This window comes from Ambystoma mexicanum, chromosome 14 (genome assembly GCF_040938575.1).
Source record: "Ambystoma mexicanum isolate Mex_15411 chromosome 14, UKY_AmexF1_1, whole genome shotgun sequence".
NCBI lineage: Eukaryota > Metazoa > Chordata > Amphibia > Caudata > Ambystomatidae > Ambystoma > Ambystoma mexicanum.
In genome coordinates this window covers 433,782,317-433,804,482 of record NC_090940.1, presented here as the reverse complement: position 1 = coordinate 433,804,482, position 22,166 = coordinate 433,782,317, and the positions used below count along the sequence as shown (strand labels likewise).

General features: G+C 47.1%; 1 protein-coding gene across 1 annotated transcript in view; it reads right to left on the bottom strand.

The window, feature by feature from the left end:
- Positions 1-22,166, bottom strand: part of NPC2 (NPC intracellular cholesterol transporter 2) — a 224,165-nt gene that overhangs the window by 117,198 nt on the left and 84,801 nt on the right. Inside the window, exon 2 of the mRNA XM_069637630.1 lies at positions 10,095-10,143. The gene's annotated coding sequence lies outside the window, so the exon portion shown is untranslated. The remainder of the gene's footprint in view (positions 1-10,094; positions 10,144-22,166) is intronic.

Genomic DNA, 22,166 nt, shown 5'->3' with positions numbered 1-22,166 from the left:
TGACGCTGCTACCTATGGCAGGAGGCGCTGTACAAATTCACGTAAAGTCATGCTCTCTCTTCCACGCCATATACAAATCCAGCTAATACACGCTAGCTAACACACACACACACACACACACACACACACACACACACACACACACACACACACACACACACCCCCCCCCCCCCCCCGTCCCCCCCCCCCCCCCCCCATGCTCCCAGAGCGAATGTCATTACGCAACAGAGCACATTGCCGAAGGCCCATCGCGCTACACAAAGACACGCATGTGCGAGCCCTAATAACAAACAATCTTGCCAGGGCAGAGACAGCAGTTCATGACACACTACATGCATCAACACGTCAGCAGGAACACCTTGCATTTCGATCTGCTCCCGCTAACCTCTTTTGCAGAAATGAACGCCGAGAGGATGCCAAAATGGCAGACTCTGGACTGTACAGGGCCCATAACCCCTGCAGCCGTACATTTGCCTTTACTGCCAATTATTCTTTGCGCATGCACCCCAATGCATTACTCCTTATCCCCACAAATTGGCATGACACAGAATTTCAAATGGCAATCTTGGCCGCAGTTTTATTTCCATGACAACAGAATTATTTGTACACATTTGTGAACTTCATTCTGTCCGTGTGGCGCTTGCTTGCCGGATTTCCTTTGCTTCCCCCTATACTTGGTATAGTAGGCCCCCAACTCCCCCGACCCATTGTACCTGTTCCAATCCTGCCCGTGCAGGTGTCCGTGGGTGGGGAGAGCGCCGTTTGTTTTTGGGGGAAGCTGAGCCTTATTTGTCCCTACCAGACGCCCCCGCCGTTTAGGCCCCCAAGAGGCGCTGGTCCGGAAGAGCGAAGACCCATTCCGTTTCCTTCTGGCTCGTCCGGAGTCTATCATTTGTGCTTGGTTGCCCAAACACCGCCAACTTGTCACATCCTGGCCTGGGTGTCCTGCGACAGCAACACCCCAGGTCCCCTGCTCTTTTGCTTGTATTTCGTGGGTGGGTGGGTGGAAAACGAAATTTCTTCCATCTGCGAGGTGGCGACCGGGTCCCAGTGCAGGAGCGAGATGCCTGGCACCCCGGTCCCGCCTGCTTAAATCCTGATGCCCCCGCCCATTTTCTTTTGTTCTGCCCTTCGCGGGCTTTTGGGCCATTAGGCCCTTGGCGCCTTTCCGCCCCTCGCCTTTTGACCCCCAGGGGATGGTTCCAGGTCTTGGCGGCATGACACCGCAGGGGTTAACCTGCTGCCTCCTCCATTTTTAGCTGATTTTTCCGTCGTCAGCTCCAGGTACATGATCAACTGCCCACTTTTGTCATCAAGCATCGCTCCTCCACTCGAGCTTGAAGATCAAATATGTTTTTGGCTGGTATCATGTTACATTCGTGTACAATACGGATCTTAAATTATCCAATTATAAATGCAGGATTACAAGTACGGGAACAACACGAGGTGAACCTGAAAGCTGGGGGTGGCAGAGCAGTCTCTCACACCAGTCACTGAACTACAGTCAGGCCTCACATGCACAGTGCTTCTGTCCAAAGGACAAACAGTAGCCACTGCAGCCACCCTTCTACCTCGGTCTATTTACTCTGTGTTGGCTGTGAAGCAGAGACGTATTGCTTCACGCCATGGCAGGCTCCACCTGCCGGCTGTATTTGTTCACATTCTTGGAACGGTGCTTGATGCTTTTTCCTTGGGACTGCTCACACGTCATATGGGCCGACGCGAGTATGCACAGTGACTGCGTAATCCCGGAGATTTCACTAGGCCCCATGCCAGGTGAAAATACCACATCCTGTAGTGCAGTTCTCCGAATTCTGGTACCAGAGGCAGAATGCACAGAGAGAGGGGACAGGGTTAGACGTAAAACCGTGCAACCTGAGTGGTGTACACACTTGCATCTAGTTTGAAGTTTCAAGACCAGGTCACGCGTATTTGTCATTGCTTGAAACGGCGATGCATTTTTTATGCATGCCGATTAAAATGTGAAGGTTCCATATAATATTTGATTAGTTGTCAAACAAGCAGCTTTCATTTTGGACAGATGTGAAAAAGTTGTTGTAGTATTCATTTTGTCTTTCGTTTATAAAAAGCAAACGGACATTTCGCAATCAAATGGAGACCATGATGGGGAATTTGGCTCCGAAAGGCTAATGTGGCATGACATCACAGTGCTAGCAACATGATTTGCTCGGAGGAACACGCCCCACGATCCTTTCCCGCCCATTCTGCTCAGCCCTCGACTCACAAAATAGCAACACAAGGGAAAACTGGTAGGGGGAAATCTCAGGCAAAGTACAGCGTGAGGATTTGAGGAGGCTACCCTGCTGACCCTCTAGCCCTCCGCCTACACACACACCGCATGACGGCTCTGGACTCGTTTCACACTGCTCGTCTCCCTCTCTTCACCCGACTCTAAGGCAAACTTCGCAGAGCTGGGAGAAGTGGCAGAAACTTCTGAACACCCCCTAAAGATATACCCAGGGCGAACATTACAACAAAAAGGTACTGCATTGGTCACAATGCTTCTTAATAGCAGCGCATCGAACCAGGTCTTGATGGTGGTCTTCAGACCATGCTTTTTACTGCCGTCCTTGGAAGTGCACTTAGAACTATAGGTGAGCAACTAAACTAGGTTTGGTGGTATTCTTCTTACAAACCTTAGAACTACTACTGAATCACACGCCTTCCTCCTTCCATCCGAGAGAATGCCTTAAACTCGTTGCACAGGCAGGAAAGGGAGCAGCTTGGCGACTTTAAGAGGGTATGGTTTATCCAGATGAGCGGGGGCCCCTCTGTAGCTGGCTGATTGGCAAGACCTCATGCGCAGGATGCCTTCCATCTCCCCAGAGAGCCACGGGCAGGATACCTCGACTAGCACGGTTCGCTGCAGCCGACAGCACAGTGCAGATGTTTGGCAAGTTTCGTGTGTCAAGAGCTCATGGTCCAAATGCATTGCACGTGTGCTAGCCTACCGCAAAGGGAAGGATAGCGGAGCTAAGGGCAGGATACCTGCCATCACTCCTAGGAGCTGGGGGCCAGAAACAGGCAACCCCCTGCCAGCAGAGAGCTTACAACAGGATGTCTGGCACCTCTCCTGGCAGCAGTGCGCTTAGGGCCAGATTCCCGGCAGCCCCCTTGAGAGCTCAGTGTAGGATACCTGGCACCACTGGGAAGACTCAGTGGAAGATAAACAGCAATTGTTATCATAGCCTAGCACAGGATGTCTGGCACCTCTCCTGGCAGCAGTGCGCTTAGGGCCAGATTCCCGGCAGCCCCCTTGAGAGCTCAGTGTAGGATACCTGGCACCACCGGGAAGACTCAGTGGAAGATAAACAGCAATTGTTATCATAGCCTAGCACAGGATGTCTGGCACCTCTCCTGGCAGCAGTGCGCTTAGGGCCAGATTCCCGGCAGCCCCCTTGAGAGCTCAGTGTAGGATACCTGGCACCACCGGGAAGACTCAGTGGAAGATAAACAGCAATTGTTATCATAGCCTAGCACAGGATGTCTGGCACCTCTCATGAAAGGCCTCAGGAGGAGAGAGCCAGGGCAGGATACTTGCCATCTCTTCTGAAAGCCCAGGGTAGGATACCACATATCCGTAATCATAGCCTAGTGTAGGATATATGGCACTAAACCATAAAAGTAAGAGCACAGGGCAGGAATCACTTGCACTTCCCCGAATGCAAAGAGCCAGCACCAGATACCTACCACATCCCCTGTCAGAAGAGAGCTAGGCCAAGATACATGGCATCTGCGCCATGGCTTATACTTAGAAAGCTGAGAGCTCAGGGCACCATGATCGGATATGATAGTTTATTTATATAGCGCCTATACACAATGTGTTTCAAAGCGCTTCAAGGCAAGGGAGGGAACAAGGGAAAAAACAATGACATTCTTATAGGCCATGAACAGTAAGGATGTGAAATTAACTATCATACTCGGCCTGAGGACATTTCAGATGGTGCAAGAGCTAAAACATAGATAAGGAAGGGGGGAGAGTGGGAAGGAAATAGAAACAGACACGCGACTACCGTACTAGGCCTGACAACATTTCTGGTAGAGCTGGAAAAAAAAACAAGAAGTGAGGGAGAGGGGCGCAGAAAGGTAGGGAGCGACTATTATATTAGGCCTGACGACATTTCAGATAGTGCTGGAGGAGGGGTGGGGAGGAAAAAACCAGTAAGGGGAGGGAGGAGGAGACAGACGAGGTTGCTATCATACTAGGTCCAGGGACAATTCTGATAGAGTAAGTGCATAGAAGAAAGTAAGGGGAGGAGATAGGAAAAGGGAGAAGGGAAAGGAGGAGAGAACAGAGAGTTAGCAGTCAAAAGAGTGGAGAAGCAAGAGGGGAGAGTGAATACAATTGCAGAAGTCAGTAGTAACACATAATGTTGCAAGCCAGGATACAAGATGAAGATGGGAACAGCATGATTCAGGGCCACCATGAGTACAAGATGCAAAAGAAGTTCAGCATGAGAGTTGAGAAAGTGTGACGCACCATGAATGAATGAAGTCCATAAAAGTCAAACCCAGCATTGTCCACCATAACCAAGATTTCCGAATCCCACTTGAGCGGTGTACCTACCTCTTTTCCAGACAGCCCATTGTCAAAGATCTGCTATCGAGGACCAGAGCCTGGAGCTTTTGGATCGCCGCCGTGAAATGCAGATTTTCTTTTATTGCAGAAAGTATCATACTTCTTTTACCAGGCGGTGTGTTATACTACAGGGCATTGTGCTCATCTATAGAACTCAAATAACCTGGATTTGCCAGCAGGTCAGAGATTTAAAAAACAAGTTCTGGCAAAGCTAAACAAATCTGGCTGTTTTAGTGAAATTTATTTGTGGGTTGCCTTTGAACATGTATATTGTATAGGATTTTGTTACATTGTGTGTGTGAAGATCATATTGGCTCATTCAGAGAGTTCATCAGAAAGGGGCAAGGATAGGGAGATAGGAATGAGGACGTGCTGCTCCGCAAGAAGGCCGGAAAGGCTTTGCCTGCAGCAGGCAGTTTTCCCGGGAGGGCATTTGTTGGCCATCAGTAGAACTGCAGCTTTACAGAAAGAATACGAGATGGAGACCATGGAGTAACATGATGCCGTTGGCACAGGTGTCCTCACAATAAATATTAAGATCCAAGGAAGAAGTTGTTCAACCCCTGAGTCTATGGAGTGTTTAAAAGACTATTATAAATCGGACTTGGCACGTTGCCAGGACGTCGACGACATGGATGAGGGCATACCGGCGTACAGATGATTGATCAGGCACCGTCAGTAGGAAATATAGCATTAGCGGCATACTGGAGAACAACTCCAATTCCCATGATGGACGATTGGTTAGGTGGGTGTAGATTCTACAGATTTGTGAAAAAAGGCCTTATGCAGTCCAAGACAATCTACAAATCTGTATTTATGAAATGGAAGGGCTTTACAATTTATGTATGGTCCATCTGTGTCTAGAGCGGCGTCGTGTGGAAGTTGCATGCCTGATCTGACGCAGTGATCCGTTGCGACATGCTTCTCCCAGACGTATTGTTTTTGTGATGCAGGAAATCGCCTTGGCAAATCCCAGGAAGGTGTTGCCAACCCAACTCCCCACACCACACCACATGGATGCCTCCCCTGTATTTACGTGGTGTAGGGACAGTGCAAACACTGACAGGGTAGGCACAGCATGTATCGTAGGATCCAATCTCAGGTAAGGCAAGAAGTCGTCAAAGGAGCAGGAATTGAGAATATCCATGGCCAGAGAACAGAAGAAAACTAGTAGGCAACTGGTAGGTAGGCAGGCAAAGGCAGGAATGGCCATCAGGCAAGAAGAATACTGGAGAAGGGCAGAAGCACAGGTAGGCATAAGGATTGGTAGACAGAGGCTGGCAGGATAAAAGGAGGCAGGGAAAGGAGCTAGAAAAGCTGCAGAGCAAGACCAGGGGATGGACAAGGCAGGAAAAAACAAGGAACAGCAGGAACCTAGTACACTACTGGAACGCAATAAGACACGCGCTGCCGCTGTAACTGGGGGTTTTAATAAGCCCGCAGCATGAAAGCAAGGGTTCCCTGTGTCTGGTTGGCAGATTTTGCCAACGTGGATACATGCGCCAAGAGATGAGGCACCGACAGGTAAACAGGGGCGCTATGCGTGGCTTGGGCAGGAGTACAAGGGGTGAAGTGGCGCACCTACCGCATAGGTGTCTATTAATGCAGCATACAAGTGCAAAAACATCATTGTGCCAAGCAGCATTCAAACTAAACAAGCCTTTAAAAGCAACATTTTGCTAGTGTGCAGTTTCACACCTATAAAATTGGCTACGAATGTAAAAGGGCTTTCCGAAGGGATATCTCCCCCCCCATTACTTCACCTAGAAAACTTCCCCTGCATTTACTGAGTCTACCTTGACTTCACTTCGTCAGACATTTACTCTGTCATATATTTGCTTCTTCATGCCTTTACTTCATCTGCATCTTCACATTGTGATGGTGGCAATGTAGCTAAGGGTTAGGGTCAAGAGGTGGCAGGGGGTAGAATATGGGGGGGATAAGGGGGGTAAAGGGGTCTCTCCCACTAATGACGCGCTGAATGCTAGTGACTAATTGAATGTATGGTGAAGTGAATGAAGGGGAAGTAAAGATCTACATTCCGTGCAGAAAGCAATGGCTGTGCAAAATGGAGCAGCACAATTAAACAATGGCCCCTCGTGTATATATTTTCCTCGGCTCTGGCAGCGAATAAAGCTTGCTCCAATCAGACCTAAAATGAAACCAACATAAGCCTGCACATTTATTTTGCATGAAGGTAGTAAATGCTGTAAGAGAATCTTGTAATTGGTCAACTTCCTAAAATGCACTCAATGCTTCTCCTTACTCTGGTCTAAGTTGCTGTGAGCTTAAATGATGGGTTAGTAACCAAGACAAGCGGAAATTGGAACCAACAGGAAAAATGGTGTGGGGCAAGCTCTGGATGCCTGGGGCTGGTCGTCCAGTGTTGCAGGATCATGGCGTAGATCTCCAGGCAGTCTTGCCAGTATGTTCTAAACCTAGAAAATAGTAGGCGTATTTATTTTAATAAATGTTCCTCTTGCACACTTCTTCAAATCTTTCTCGCCTCAGCAATGTCCCCTTTTTATGATCTCCCAGTGGCACTTGGCATTAGTCAACGCAATAACAGGATGAGTCAAAGGATAAGCCAAAGAAACTAGGGACTTGTTTCTGTCTGTGAAATATGGGCTAGTGTGGGGGAGCATATTTAAAGCGCTCCATTTCTCTAGCCACCCTCCCGCACCGGTTTCTTGTGCCCATCCTGGTCCTACATAAATTCACACCTGGCTCCACTTGTCTCAGACTTCTAGAAGCAGTCTCAGGTATGGCAATCCATAGATGGGGGTTAGCAGCCCAAAAGCATTTCCACGCCAGCCTAACCTTGGCAATTGTAGTAGGTGGAGTAGCTTGTTGACACAGCGAGACAGTTTTTATTTCTCTGTTCAGCTGCAGTCCCACAGAAGTAGCAGTAGCTACACGTGAGACAATTCCACCGTTTGCAGGTGTGCAAAATTCCAGTGTTCGGGAATGCAAAACGTTTTGAGATGATCCAGTCATGGATGGGTCAAGACCCTGCATCCACGTTTGTCTCAATTTTTGATCGATTCTGAACTCCTTCCTGCTCGGACCTTCGGGCAAGCTACAGTATTGTACTAAACCACTGTAGTTTGATATATACGGACATGTGCAAGACTGATCCGAGCCGTCACAAGTTGCAAGGCCAAGAGCTACCACATACGACTCCCATCCAATGTATTCCACCACGATTTCTTTTTCCAAAGAAGTTAAAGCCCGATTTAAGTCTCCGATCACTTTGCTAATAAACTCTTGCTTGCCCCTACTCTTCTTCCTTTGGCTTTCTTCAGGACTTCAATGCCCTAGTTGACTTCCAGTATTATGTTGGTGTTCTTGTCACCGGATACCCAACTACATGCATTGTGGCAAATTACAAGCAATATAGAGCCACCGTATGGGATCACTGATGGCAAGCCTCAGTGTCAACTGTACTTCAAATTATAAACACCACTTGCAAATATACTAACAGGAGACCAAAACGAGCCCTGTAATGTTGGGGTAGGCACTCACCCGAAATACCTAGAGAACATTGCTGAATAAGTATTCTCGAGTCGGCTCAGGAAGACCACTCAAAGGTGGGGAGGTCCCTATGTGGTCTTAAGCCCTTCCACTGCAACGGGATCATGTCCTTTGCCTTTGAGGCGGCATCACTGCAAATAATGAAGGATTTGCATTAAACGTTCTCACTGGACCTGGCCTTGTCCACAGCATCCAAGCATATACATCGCCCTGTCTCACCGAGCATCCCCAAGGATAGAATAGAAAAGGTACAGCGTGATTTCTTGGGAGGACATCTGTTGGTTATCAGTAGAACTTCAGCCTTTCAGAGGGAAGAAGAGAAGAGCAGGTGAAGAAAGAGGAGGCCTGTACCAGCGATAGCATACAGATGTCCTCAACATGAATAGCAGAGATCAAAGGAGGCTGTCCTGACCAGCGCCTGAACTCCGTGTGTGAAAGCCAGTTAAAGGCATATGTGGAATGTTTACAGAGGCTGGCAGAAGGCTGGAAACGATTGGGCACTTTAAGGAGTTCGCACAACATTCTGGGTAAACACTTGATTTGATTTCAAGTCCCACTGCTGGGTGACCATGCGTTTCTTTTGGTTGCGTCAGATCACGTATATTGAGCAAACAAAGGCCATTTGCTGTTCGTAATGTCTATCCAGTGGCCCCTTTCCTGTGGATTCGTCGTGTGTTGCTATGGAGAGAGGCGCTCTGTTGTGGGTGACTGCAAGCCCGTAAACACCATGTTCAACGTCACTACTTTTGACAGCACGACCAGAGGCAAAATACTGGGCACCATAACGAAATCAGTACTACGTTGTTTGTAGCTTTGCACAAGAACAAAGGAACTCAAACAAGACAAACACAAACATAATATAACAACATAAAAACCGGAAAACATATCCTATTACCAAGCACAGGATAAACGGACAATGTTTTGAAGACATATCTCTCTCAAGCCTTTCCCCTGCTTAAAACAGCTCCACTGTCACTTAATAGGAATATTATTGGAACATAGCTTTCAAGTGTACGCGCGGGTCATGACTGAGTGAGAATCTATCCCCCCAGTTCCCCAAAACATACCTGCCATAGGCTAGCAGAGAGCAAGCACTTTCAAGCCAGACCTAAAAAGAGAACTTGGGACCCAGAACATGTTGAGGAAGTTGTACATTTATCTGCACTCCATCTCACTTCCTACTGTGACAGCTATCCGCAGAGGTGTTGCTAGGGGGTGGCTGAGGGGACTATAGCCCCGTGTCTTTTGGTTGTAGCCGCTGATAGAAGCTCAGGGGTTACAACCAAAAAGGCTAGCTAGCCCCAGTCCCGACAGTCCCAAAATTAGCATAGCGGATCTTTTCCAGGTCTAGCAACACCCCTGGCTATCCGTGCTGACTGTACTCATGTGACCCTGACATCTACATGTGACCCTGACATCTACTTTGAACCAGCGACAATCAAGGGAAGAGACCTTTAACACTGGCATAAAGGTTGAGGACTTGTTAGGACCAGTGGGAAGTACTTGAGCACTGGTAAAGGGGTCAGAAAGCAGTGAGGGCCCGCCAAAGTCCTCAGTCATGTGCAGAAGGTGCAGAATCTGGTCAGGACCCAGGCAGAATACTTTAGCACCAGGAGAGTGTGCAGAACATGACCTGGTCAGAGGATGGTTAGCACCCAGGAGGCTGGGAAAACTGGCCTTGCACTGCAAATATGTTCTGTCACTGGCAGTGCCCACTCTCTATCCCTCACCCATATTCCCTCCCTCACCCAATGTTCCATCTGCACTTGCATGATCTGAAAGACACAACAAGGCCAAGTAAGAGCATTTGTTTCAGCCTCCCTAGGTCTCCCTACCTGGTCTTGCTGCGCCTAGAAACACCTGTGTACAGGGGCGTTCTAAATGTCGCATTATGTCATCTGAAAACCGCCCCCATTTCCTACTCAGCCACTCCCCACCACCATGCATTCCCCGTCCTTACCTGCTCCTGCCGTCTCCCGCTCAGGTGCCTTTCCACGTTCCTTCACCGGCTGCAATGGAAGCAGAAACGAATAAGGTCTCTTTTCAGTTTACCATTTAGTTTGTCATTTCTTTTAAAAGGAAATCCGCTCCCCCTCTCCCCTACTGATCTGTTCTCTCTTGGCACCGTGCACCTGGCCACACTCGGTCTTTTGGGCCCAAGTACCTGCTCATCCTGTCACCCTCCCGCACTGCCTCCGGGCCACCCCTTGCACTGGGGTCTGTATCTGTATCCATACAGCCCCCCCCCTTTTTCTTCCTGCACTTATCGGACCTACCCTGTCTGCTGCCTTAAACCTAGCACTTGCAAATTGCAGGCTGCATTACCACTGTTTGTTGCCTTTATTATTTATTTATTGTTATTTATCTGTTTCTCCTCGGCTTCCCACTTTCCACCTCTCCCCCCTTCCATGCACTTTTCCCCTCCCCCCCTCTCCCATGCACTTGCACGTTCTCAATGTCACTGGGCCTAGTAAGACCGCTGTTTTCGTCTCCCCTGTTCCCCTCCCTTGCCTTGTCGCGCTCTGAAACACTTGTGTGCGAACGCTATAGAAATAAAATATCAAATCAATCAATCAAAAACACAGAACGCACAAAGCAGACTTCTCATAAGCAAACCAAAAGGAATATCAACACCTGAACTTCGGGCTAGGGTGCGGATAGCCCCAACTACCTCAGTCGGGTGCGGGCCCTCGCAGTGGCCATTGCTTCACTAGGGCCTAGCAAGACTCGGGTTGGCAGGCCATTACCACAGAAGACCACCCCATCCTGGGTGGTTCCACTGCAGTAAACGGGCCTGGAACAGACCTTACGATATTGCAGGGTTGTGATGAGGCAAACTAAAGACACATAGCAAACAGGAAGTCCTTCAGGAACCAGCAGCACCAAGGACGATAGCTCCATATCTATCTCATGCCAAGTCGTTGACCCTTTCACATCTCCAAGGCAATTAACGGAGCCACAGGACCATCACGTCCATATGAACCATGCTGCCCATAAGAGATAGTTTATGACCTCTATGACAGCAGAAGACATTCCTAAATGCTCAGTAATATTCAAGATTAACCATTATCACTGCACACTTAGTTATATTGGGGAAGAAAAGATCATCAACCCATGATCCGATCTAATGTAAATTCAATCCCAATGATTTCCAGCTCGTTTTATGTACCTCTCTTTAGGACTTCGGCTGACGGCATGGGTGGGTCTCTCAACCCCATAGCGTTATATTTCAATGCTTTTGTCAGTTCTGTGCCCAAATAACCTTGTGTAAAGTTGGATTTTCCAGCTAAGTCCATAAATGTATAGGCTGGCAGAGTCAACACAAACAACTGCATTATGGGTAGCATCGCTACATGCACAATTCCTGGTAATGATAACCCAAAGTAAGTGGCCGTTACTATGAAGTGGTCTGGCCGTAGACCCTGGTTTATATTTTCATCTAATTTTATCCATCTAGTTTGTACTTGCACTATTGATTAACTTGGAGCATATGCGGGCAGGGAAGATTAATGCAAAATTGTATTGTCGTTTTTCTAAAATATATAGCATATAGCTAATATAATTTTGAAGATTCTTCTGCATTTTATCCGGATCAGATATAAATGTTTATTGACCAATTACACACACACACGTCATACCAACCTACAATCTTAAATACCTGCTCACAAGGCTATAAATAAGGAGACCTTATTTTCAATTATTAGTAGGATCGCAAAAGCCTCAGTTTCAGTAGCATTACAAATATCTGGATTTGTATATAAACAATCCAGATCAACAATAATACATAATAAAATCTAATTTTAAAATATTTATCAGACAAATCCTGTAAAAGGGGCATCCTTCCATAAATACATGTCATAAAATCCCTTAGCCTATAATGCCTGTATGCCTGCCCGTAGTTTGCCTGGAATTTGTTCAGGTTAATACATATAAACAATAGGTGTTCAAATGTCTCCACCGAGTCTTCTCTGCATAGTCTACAGAACCGCTCCCTTCGTGCTATTGCGCATCTCACACCTATAACTTCTAGACAGTTCCTTATATTAAATGTTACTCCAAGATACTGTGGCACCACAAAACACGAAATGTAGACGGCAATATATTTTGCTACGTTGGCATGGCTTTCTGTTTACATCCATGGGACAATATAATCAATGCATTTTCCTTGTCATACACCCGCAGCATGTTTTGTATAGTGTTTAAATGCCCTCATCGTGAAGGTAGAGAAGATTATTTCCATACGTGAACACCATAATGAATGTATAGAATGCATCATATACCCAGGAAGCTGTTTTTTTCACTTTACATCCTTTCGGAAAAGGAAGAGAAAACCTGTACAGTGATTATATTGCCTTCCATCTCTGCTAACTTAGCAAAGCACATTATTCTTTTAAATGTCACTACTTTGGGTGGCCACATTAAATCAAATTCTAGCCTAATGAAACCCAAGAACAAGGACTTGGGTAGTTTTAGCAGGGTCTTTAGAATTTTGCTTTCAACGCTGTCCAGTGCATTACAAGTCTTATTCACCCATACTTCAGCCCCATATAACAAACACTAAACACTTTTTTGTATACAACTATGAAAAACCTACTTTAACCAATACATTTGCTGACAAATCCGACTTCCAACATGGTATTCTCCTTCGCAAATTCCAAATGCTTATCCCATTTGAGTTTCTCATCCACCAGTGCCCCCTAGATATTTATAGGAGGACACTTGCAATGGTTTTCTGAATTAACGTTAGCGATATTTACCAGGCAATTTACGATCGACCACAAATGCCATCCTTTTGGTTTTTTTCAATATTTATCATTAAACCATTATCCTGAGCATACTGTTCCAAAGTTATAAGCCTTTTGGGGTACAATCTAAAAGCAGCAAATAAGTCAGCATAGCCCATCCACTATTTTTAAACAAACTTCCATACTTACTTACGGGGACTGAAATACACTGTTAATATCTGCCAGATGAGGATTAAAAAGGGTTGGGCCAGTATTCACCCCGTTTTATTCCTCTTTTAGTCGAGATCCAATCTGTAACTTGGATCCACACATCCAAACTATACTGTTACTCTAGAAACAGAATATAGCTAAAATTATTGCTAGTAATCCAGTAGAAATGTTCCATGAAACCAGCTTATGCCACAAATGATTTCAAATGATAGCGTCAAAAGCTGCAGCAACATATATGAATACACAGTATACTGGTAACTTCTGCTTAACCCAAGAACACTGCACTAGGGTTACCAGGGTTATTACGTTATGTACTGTGCTGGTCCGTTTTCTAAACCCGGTTTGGTTAGGAGGCAGTATACAGCCGTCACCTATCCACTTACTCATTTCCTCCAATAAAACACATTCAAGTAGTTTGGCAGGGATCTCTAGCCTCGCCAACATACAATAGTTCCCTGGATTCTTCCAGCATCCTCTTTTGCATATTGGCAAGATATTACCATCCTTCCAGAACTTGGCACTATCCCTAGTTAGCCTATGCACTCAAACCATGCCCATAATGCCACAGTCCATTTCCATGGATTCTGCTTTATCAGGGTGTTGCAAGTCCCATCTGAGCCTGCCGCCCTAGAAAAATTCAAACTAGATATTCATTTAGCCAAATCAGATCTGCCTGTCTTACAACTCCATTTTTTTGATGAATTCCACATACAAATCTTCTTTCCAAAGTCAGCATGTAGAGTCGATTCTGCAAACTATTTCCAATTTTTTCCAGATATTATTAACTGGCAGAGCCTTTTCCTTGGCCCAGTTTATTAGATTCCAAAGTCCCCAAATATCTTTCTGACAAACCAACCACGCCATTTCTCTCCACACGTCATTAGCTTTTTCTTTTCTAGATATCCTCAGCCATGCCCTCAAATCCATTTTTGCTTGTTGAATACATCCCGTTAAGGAGATAGCATCCAAATCCTTATGTGAGAGATTGGAGTATGCTCAGAATTTAAAGCTGCAATGATATTTTAGCTGCCTGAATATTACAATCAAAGCTCCCGTTCTTTCTCAGATCCCTATTACTGCATTCTCAATTATTTCTCTACTTTCTCATTCCCAAAAACACCCTTCATTATATGTTCAAGCATGGCTTCAAAGTTCGTGATTATCTTGGCCTCCTCCCCAAGGCCCCATCTCCCAGGGTTCCAATAAAATCCCAAAGCACTTCTTACCCCATCATGGGCCTCCTCTAAACTAGTTGGATTCCATACCTCCCTTTCCTTGAAGCGCTTTGAAACACATTGTGTATAGGCGCTATATAAATAAACAATCCTATCATATAATATCTTATCCTATTATTCTATTTAAACAGCAATATCACTACAAATTATTTACTATTCAACAATGAGTTCTTCACTCAGTAAAACACATACATGCAGTGGTCACTTTCTTCTCTTCAGTACTGCCCATTGCAGCAACATTTACAAATATATGATCTATAATGCTTGTGCCACTAATTAGAGTATAGGCTCCATGTTCATCTCCCTTACAATGGCCATTTAGCATGGTTAAATTGTACAGCTATAGCACCTCAGCCCAAGCTTTACATTTACAATTAAATTACTTGCTGCACATTGGTGCTGACCTCTTTCTTTTATTAAAACTATTTAGTTCTTCTGGGATTTTGGTGTTAAAAAATCTCCAGCCACCAACGCAACTCGTCAACAGGTTTTTATTCTGTTTATGATGTACCACAGTAGGCCGATCATAAATGTTGACCAAGAGTAGCTCCTCCCTACAATCTGACCCCATCAATATAGGAGCATCAATTAAAGTTTTGGTATTCATTATGGTATTTTTCATGGTCCATGGGTGTTGCACAGATATCATTAAACCTCCCTCTGGCCTTCCTTTGGGGCCCTTAGTTGCCACTGATAGTACAGCTGGTCGACTGTCAAAATCCATTGGTTCCACTAGCCAGGTTTCTTGCAACAAAATACTGAAGAGGTCAAGTTTTCCATAATCCTCCCTCATCAGAGGTGAATAAAACCTCTCATATTCCATGACCCCAGCATAACTGATCCATCAGGATATGTTCAGAAAATGAGGCTGGAATACTTTGAGAAGCCATTGCTGATACCCTTCCGCTTTCTGATTCTCAAGGGTTAGCATGTTCCCAAATGTATCATGTCCCAAGGATTTAGCTGAGCCACTATTAATATTTCCTTCCAAAATTTGCCTCTGGGCCCCATTAGTGTTTCCCCTAAACCCATCCTCAACTTCTGTCGGCCAGCTTTTAGTTCCCATTTTGTGAGATTTTTCATATTCAACGGCTTCATACTACCACATGTATTTTTACAAGAGAGCAACGATGCCCCCTCTTGAAAAGGGGGTCTCCATAATTCAAGATGAACTCTTATACTATCAGATATGAACAAGACATTAGAGGTAGGTAGCAACGCTTATTCAATTAGGTCCACAATATCATTAGTTAAAATAGCTCGCAATGATATCACACTGTGCACAATTCTCAAAACAATAGACCTGTTAAGCACAGGATGATTGCCAAAGGCTGAACCTATAGTTGCAATGCACTATATAATTGCGCTGTTGGTTCCTTACTGAATTCTTTCAAACTTAAAGCCTCCTCAATTACTTGGCAGGCTTTTGTGTTAGCCAATTCAGCGACAGTTCAAACGTTTGAGATATGGCATCTTCATGCTTTGCCTGACTCCCTGTGACCTTAGGTTGAAATAACTCCACCAAGTCCACTAATCCGTCATCCTGAATTCCTGCTCATACTTTCAACTTCTTTTTTCCACGTATTTCTTACCTTCAGCTAAACCAGCATTTTCCATACACCACTCATAATTGTGCCATTTTAAATAAGTTTGTATATCTCCAATCTCTTAATTTCTCAGCTGCTGGACCATTACATACACATTTGTCTATTACCCCTGGTATACCAACTGCACTCTCAATTTCTTTTTAGTTTAAGTTGCATACTCTTTTTTTCTATGTCAGAAGGAGCAAACCTTCTTTCATACCTGCTGGCTTCTTCAAAACAACCTAAATAACTTAATTCGCTGCACTACTTTGTCTTCTGAAAACGTACATTTTTAATAGAGTTTCTTGTTTCTCCCATACATGACAGCTTGCATGCATAAGTTTTTTCTTTCTAGCCATGTCAATTGATCGATTTGCAAGATCTAGATCAACCACCTTAATTGATTCACTGTTCACCACGCATCAATGTTGTCTCATGCAGCCCGCCTGTATTCACTTATCAACCTGCCTGTTAGGGCGAGCATTTCTCTTCTTTATACCCTCCCTCATTATATCATCAGGCATGAGCTTGCTTGCATTTGAACTGCTAAGTGATCTTACATCCTTACTTGCCATCCTCTCCAAAAAGGAGAGTCTGCTTTCCAAATTGTCACATTTTTTCCTCATTATAGGCAGTACATTTTCCAAAATAGTAAACACTGTTGCGAATGAACAACTCGTCATACTTCCATTTGAATCATTTCAGTTCACAGCGTCGTCTTCATCCTCAAAATTCCTATCTACCTGGTTTTCCTCAAGCATCGGAGGGGATAACAGTTTGTTTCTCGTAGAAGAAGCCTCATGAATAGCAATAGTTTCTACAACAATTACATTTAACTGTTTAGCAGGTTCATGCACAGGACTACAAAATTCCACATTCAGCTTGTCAAGAGGCTGAACCTCACTCCTTTCTATACCATTAATTCCCTCAGTTATTACCCTTTCTATCTCCTAGTCCTCCAAACCACCTCAGCCCCGTAGGATTGTATTGAAGTTGGATACTAAGTTAACATGGGCAGGGATAACTCCTAGTCGCAATGGTGGCTGGTGTAATACAACTATACAACAAAAAGAATGCCACCATTGGACTTTCTTAATTTACTTGTTCATGATCTGATTCAATAAAGTCAGGTATCTAAGCCTGATAATCTGCTCAACATTACTGATATGACAATCCAAAGAACAAACAAAGCAGAAACACGAACTTGATCAAACATTTAATGATACGTTTGAATAAGAACTACATTTATTTACACAATCATACAACATAAATCAAAACATTAAATGACAGGGACTGTACCTTGGACAAATAGGTAAAAGTACATAGAGATAAATAGAAGATCCAATTGGTGTAATTAGCTTTAATCTTGGAAAGTATCCTTTGAAGCCAAAATAGTGCAAAAATAAATAAAAAGAGCCAAGGGATGTAAGGAAAGAAAGGGAATAGAGAAACAACTAGATCTTAGATAGGCAAAATACAAAAATACTTGACTCCTCATTTCTCAACAATTCCATCCAGTGACCTTATATCCAAATTATCCACTCATTTTGTTTTCTTTTTATTCGCATCAGATTCAAACATAATTCCTTGTTACAATCAAAAACAAATGGGAGTTAGATATACAACCCAATAATTCAATTAATTGTGGGTTTCGTTTAGATTTCCTTTTCTTGCCATCACTTAGGATGTCTTGAGTACTCTAATTTCTAGAGTTCATTTTCTACATAGGGTCTGCCAACGTGTGCGTTACACCAAGGTGGTGTGTGGTGAATCCGGACAGCTGAGCAGAATCCCCCAGTATGACATGTTTCGGCGGTCAAAAGTGGAGATCAGGTTGCCTTCCTCAGGGCATGTTCATCAACCCTTAAGTAGAGGGGGGGGGGGGGTGCTCCAGGCACCTGCTCCCCTCTCGGTCAGTCAGTGGCAGCAATGGAGCCGATACTGCAATTAACCTCCTGCAATTAACCTCCTGCATCTGAGTGTACTCTATAGGAGCCCCTAGGTCACAGAAAAGGGGTTTCCTATGATCCGTATTCTTGACTGAATCCACCTGGGCATATCATTTGCAGCATACAAACCGGAATTGATCTATCTGTGGTGTATTACTGCTTCGCAATCATCGCAGCTGAATCAATTATTATTGTGGAAAGCAAAGTGTGTGTCTTGTGGGTTTGCGTTGGGCTGCAAAACCGGAAGTCAGCTACCAAGGGCCTCATTACGAGTCCGGCGGTAACCGAGCCGGAAAAACCAGCAGGTTACCGCCGGACTTGTATTACCATTCCGCCTCCGTGATTCCCGGAATTACCGGGGCATTACGACCCCGGTGACCCGGGAATTCCGGAGGCGGAATTCTGTAAGTCCCATTCCCATGGAGTCCAATAGGACTCCATGGGAATGGGGAAGTGGAAACACTGGCACTATGTTGTTATGGTGCTGGTGTTTCCAACCTGGTGGGAATGACACCTCCCGCCTGCAGAACTCGAGATCAGCCGGTCCGGAAAGAACAGTGGTGCTGGATTTACCACCACCGTTCTTTCCGGACCGGCTGACTCGTAATAAGGCCCCAAGTCTTTACGCAAGACCTCCGTAGAAACAGTTTCCTCCTCCCTTCTAGGAAAGAAATTCGTAATTTTTGCCATAGACTTCAACTCATCTTCCAAATTAGGCACCTGTATGTTTTGAGTAAATGCATCCTAGGACGCCTCAGTTATATGCATTTTGAGGTATCCACATTTTCCATCACTTTTATTAATTCATCATCGGTAATCTCACCGAATGCCTGAACAGCCATCTCATTTGGTGTACCTGCTGCTGTTGGAAGATCAAACTTCTCTGTCGTATCCGCCATGCCAACTAACGGCGACGTGCTTTGCGCACAATGCTTCAGCGTCCGGTAGCTGACTTTATAGTCAGAAAGCGGTCAGAGCGGCTCCAAGGATTTCCTCACGCAGTCACCACACCGCACAAGCATCCAAGGATTCCAGGGAAATGTATTTTTCCAGCATGGGGTCTGGCATGGATTCACATGCTCACGAATATTCCCCGTCGTCAGGCTGGGAATCCTCGGTAAAGAAACAAATCAGTATCAGTTTGGTTTCGGATCTGTCTTTCTTAGTAGTAACCAATCACTGATCTCTGGGTCATACTGCCCCCAGCCAATGACTGCCATCTCCCTAAGCCCCGCCTCTGGCGGCCATCCTCAGATTTTTACCGCACGCTCAAGTGTTGGGAGTCCTGTGGCTTTAGCTCTGTAGTTTTTGCTGCGTTTTTGTGCTTTTTCAGGAGACTTTCTCATTTTTTTCGGTTTAATCGAGCCTCAAGCTCCACCGTTTCTACTTCTGATAAAGGGGACCCGTTTCGGAATTCTTCTACACCACTCAAGGATGAAGTTTTCATCGAGTTTATGCTTCTTGGAGGATTCCGGAACATCTGCGGCCTACCTCAACGGACATGGCCCAGGACAAGGGAAGCTCGACGCCCGGATCCAAGCTGTTCAGGTGCTGCCCTGGATGCAGATTACAAAACGTTTTCAAGGAGGACGAGCATTCGCAATGTCTCTACTGCGTTCATGAGGACTAGACGCACGTGGAGAAGGACTGTGCGTTCTGCAAGAACCTTTCGGAACGGACCAAACAAGATAGTCGTTCCCGCCTCGCCGCCTGGCTGGAGAAGGGCACAGCAGGTGAGAAGGCGAAGAAAAAGTCTGAGCGGGCTTCAAAGTCCTGTGAGGGCGCCCCGGCGACAGGGGCCCAACAGAAGGCCAAGCACCGCAAGTCCGCGGGCACCGGGAGCGCCGAAAGGTCGGGCTCTTCGGCTGCCAGGCAGGGCGCGACTTCCCCGGCACGTTCAACCACGAGCCAGCGCTCTGGTTCGGAGAAGAGGAAGTCCGAGAACCGGGGTAAGCTGCTGGAGCAGCCCCGGTCGATCTTGAAGGGGGAGCGAGGCGCTGACCCTCCCCCCAAGGCGAAGGCCCAGGACGCACCTAAGGTGTTGAGGGCTTTGATCCAGCCGGCAAAGGCCTCTATCGAAGTGGTCACTGCGACCCTAGCGAAGCCGGCTGAGACTACGCCAGTGGAAACGGCCTCTGGGCCAGAGTATCCCTGCCACTGCAGAGGGAATCCTCTTTCCAGCCCGTCGTTAAGACCCCCGTGAAGTCCCCGGCGGAAAAAGGGGGTGGGGGGCCGGTGGCCATTACAGACTCGGAATCAGCCTCTGAGGAGGATCTGGTGGAAACCGAGAAGAGCCTCAACGAGAGGTTCATAGGCCTCAAAGAGAGGTTCGAGAAGGTTTGATCCCAGGGGACGGTCCCCGCTGATGTGATCGAAGATAGCGACGATGGCTACGAAGAGGGCCCAGTGGAGCGGCCATCCCTTCCGTCACAGCCATTACCCGAGCCCCAGGATAGCTCGGCGGCCACTTTGTTGGCAATCCAATCCTTATGTACCGAGATAAGGACGCGATTACCGCGGACCCCGACGGAGGATCCAGAACCAGGCCCGTCGGGAAACCCTCTTAACAAGCGGAGGAGAGTCCACCCCTCTCCGCCCTTCGTGCCCGCAAGGCCTGTGGACCCCTCATCGGACCCTAGAGAGGATACGGCGATGGATACAGCGACGGGGACAGATGATGACGGCGGCGATGACACAATGGACATCCCGTCATCGCCCCCCGCCCCCTCCCCCCTCGGGCTCCAGCCGATGAAATTGGCTCCTTTCACGCCATGATAACTAGGGCATCCGAGCTCTTCCAGCTCTGCCCTGAAGAACAAAAAAAGGAAGGGTTTCTTTACCAACGATGAGAGGCCAAGAGGAAGACGGTCCTCGTGGTGCCTTTGCTCGACGACATCTGGGACGAGGGGCTTGCTATCCTCAAGAACCCTTCCACGGCACCCGCCAAGAGGGACAGGTACGAGAAGAAGTACCGAGTCCCCGATGCCGCCCTCTTGTGCCTCAGGGCCAGCCCACGCCGGATTCTGTCTCGGCAGCGGCCAAGAAGAAAGCAGCGGGTGCGGCGGCTTCAACTTCCACTTCCCCGCCGGACAGCGAGGGCAAGAAGTTGGACTCCATGGGACGACGAGTCATCTCGTCGGCGGCGACGACGATTAAGGCGGCCAATGCCTTAGCGATCGTGGCCCGCTACGACAGGGAGCTCTGGTTCAAGATACCTCCCCTGCTAGACTTCCTACCTGACGACAGGAGGGCGGAGGCCCTACAAATTCTGCAGGAAGGCGAGGTGGTGTCGGATCACGCCATAACGGTGGCAACGGACATTGCCGATACCGGATTTCGCCAACTGGGCAACGGAGTTTGCCTCCGACGACGAGGATGGCTCAAGGCGACGGACTTTCGCCAGGACGTCCAGACCAGAGTGTTGGATATGCCATTCGACGGCAACAACCTTTTTGGTAAAACGGTGGACGAGTCGCGCTAGGCCATCAAGACAGACTCGGAGACGGCCCGGGCCCTAGGGGTACTTCAACAACGACTGCCCTTTCGGAACTCCGGAGGCAGACAGGGTGCCTCCAAGGGATCCAGCGGTGGCTCTTCCACATACCGCCAGGCGGCCCGCTCCTCGTCCCAGGAGGCCTGCAGAGGTCGCGGCAACAAGGGGGATCCCGCCGTCATCGCCAAGGAGGCCAAGGCGGCAAGGCCTCCTCCAAGTGTCGTCAGGCCCCCACCGAAGCACCCCGGTGGGAGGCCGGCTGATGAAGTTCGTCAGCGTGTGGGAGTCCATCTCCACTGACCGTTGGGTGCTGCACACCCTGGCCAATAGGCACTCGCTGGAATTCCAAAAGTGCCCTTGCATTCCTCCCGTGGCCAGGAAGGAGAATCATGTCCCTCAGCTGCTGTTGGAGGTAAGGGCGATGCTCAAGAAAGGGGCCATCGAGCTCGTCCTCAGGAGGCTCCAGAGTGTACTCAAGGTACTTCCTTGTCAGAAAGAAGACAGGCAGTTGGCGCCCCATCGTGGACCTGCGTCGGTTAAACAAATACATCAAGGCGCAGAAATTCAGGATGGTCACCCTCCAGCACGTACTAGGACAGCTGGAGGAGGGCGACTTCCTATCGTCGTTGGACCTGGAGGATGCTTACTTCCACATCCCCATTCTAAGAGGACGCAGAAAGTTTCTCAGGTTTGTGGTTCTGGGACACCACTACCAATTCAGAGCCCTACCGTTCGGATTAAAGTCGGCACCCAGGATATTCACCAAGTGCCTGGCACCAGTGGCGGCGCGACTGCGCCTGCAGGGGATCCACGT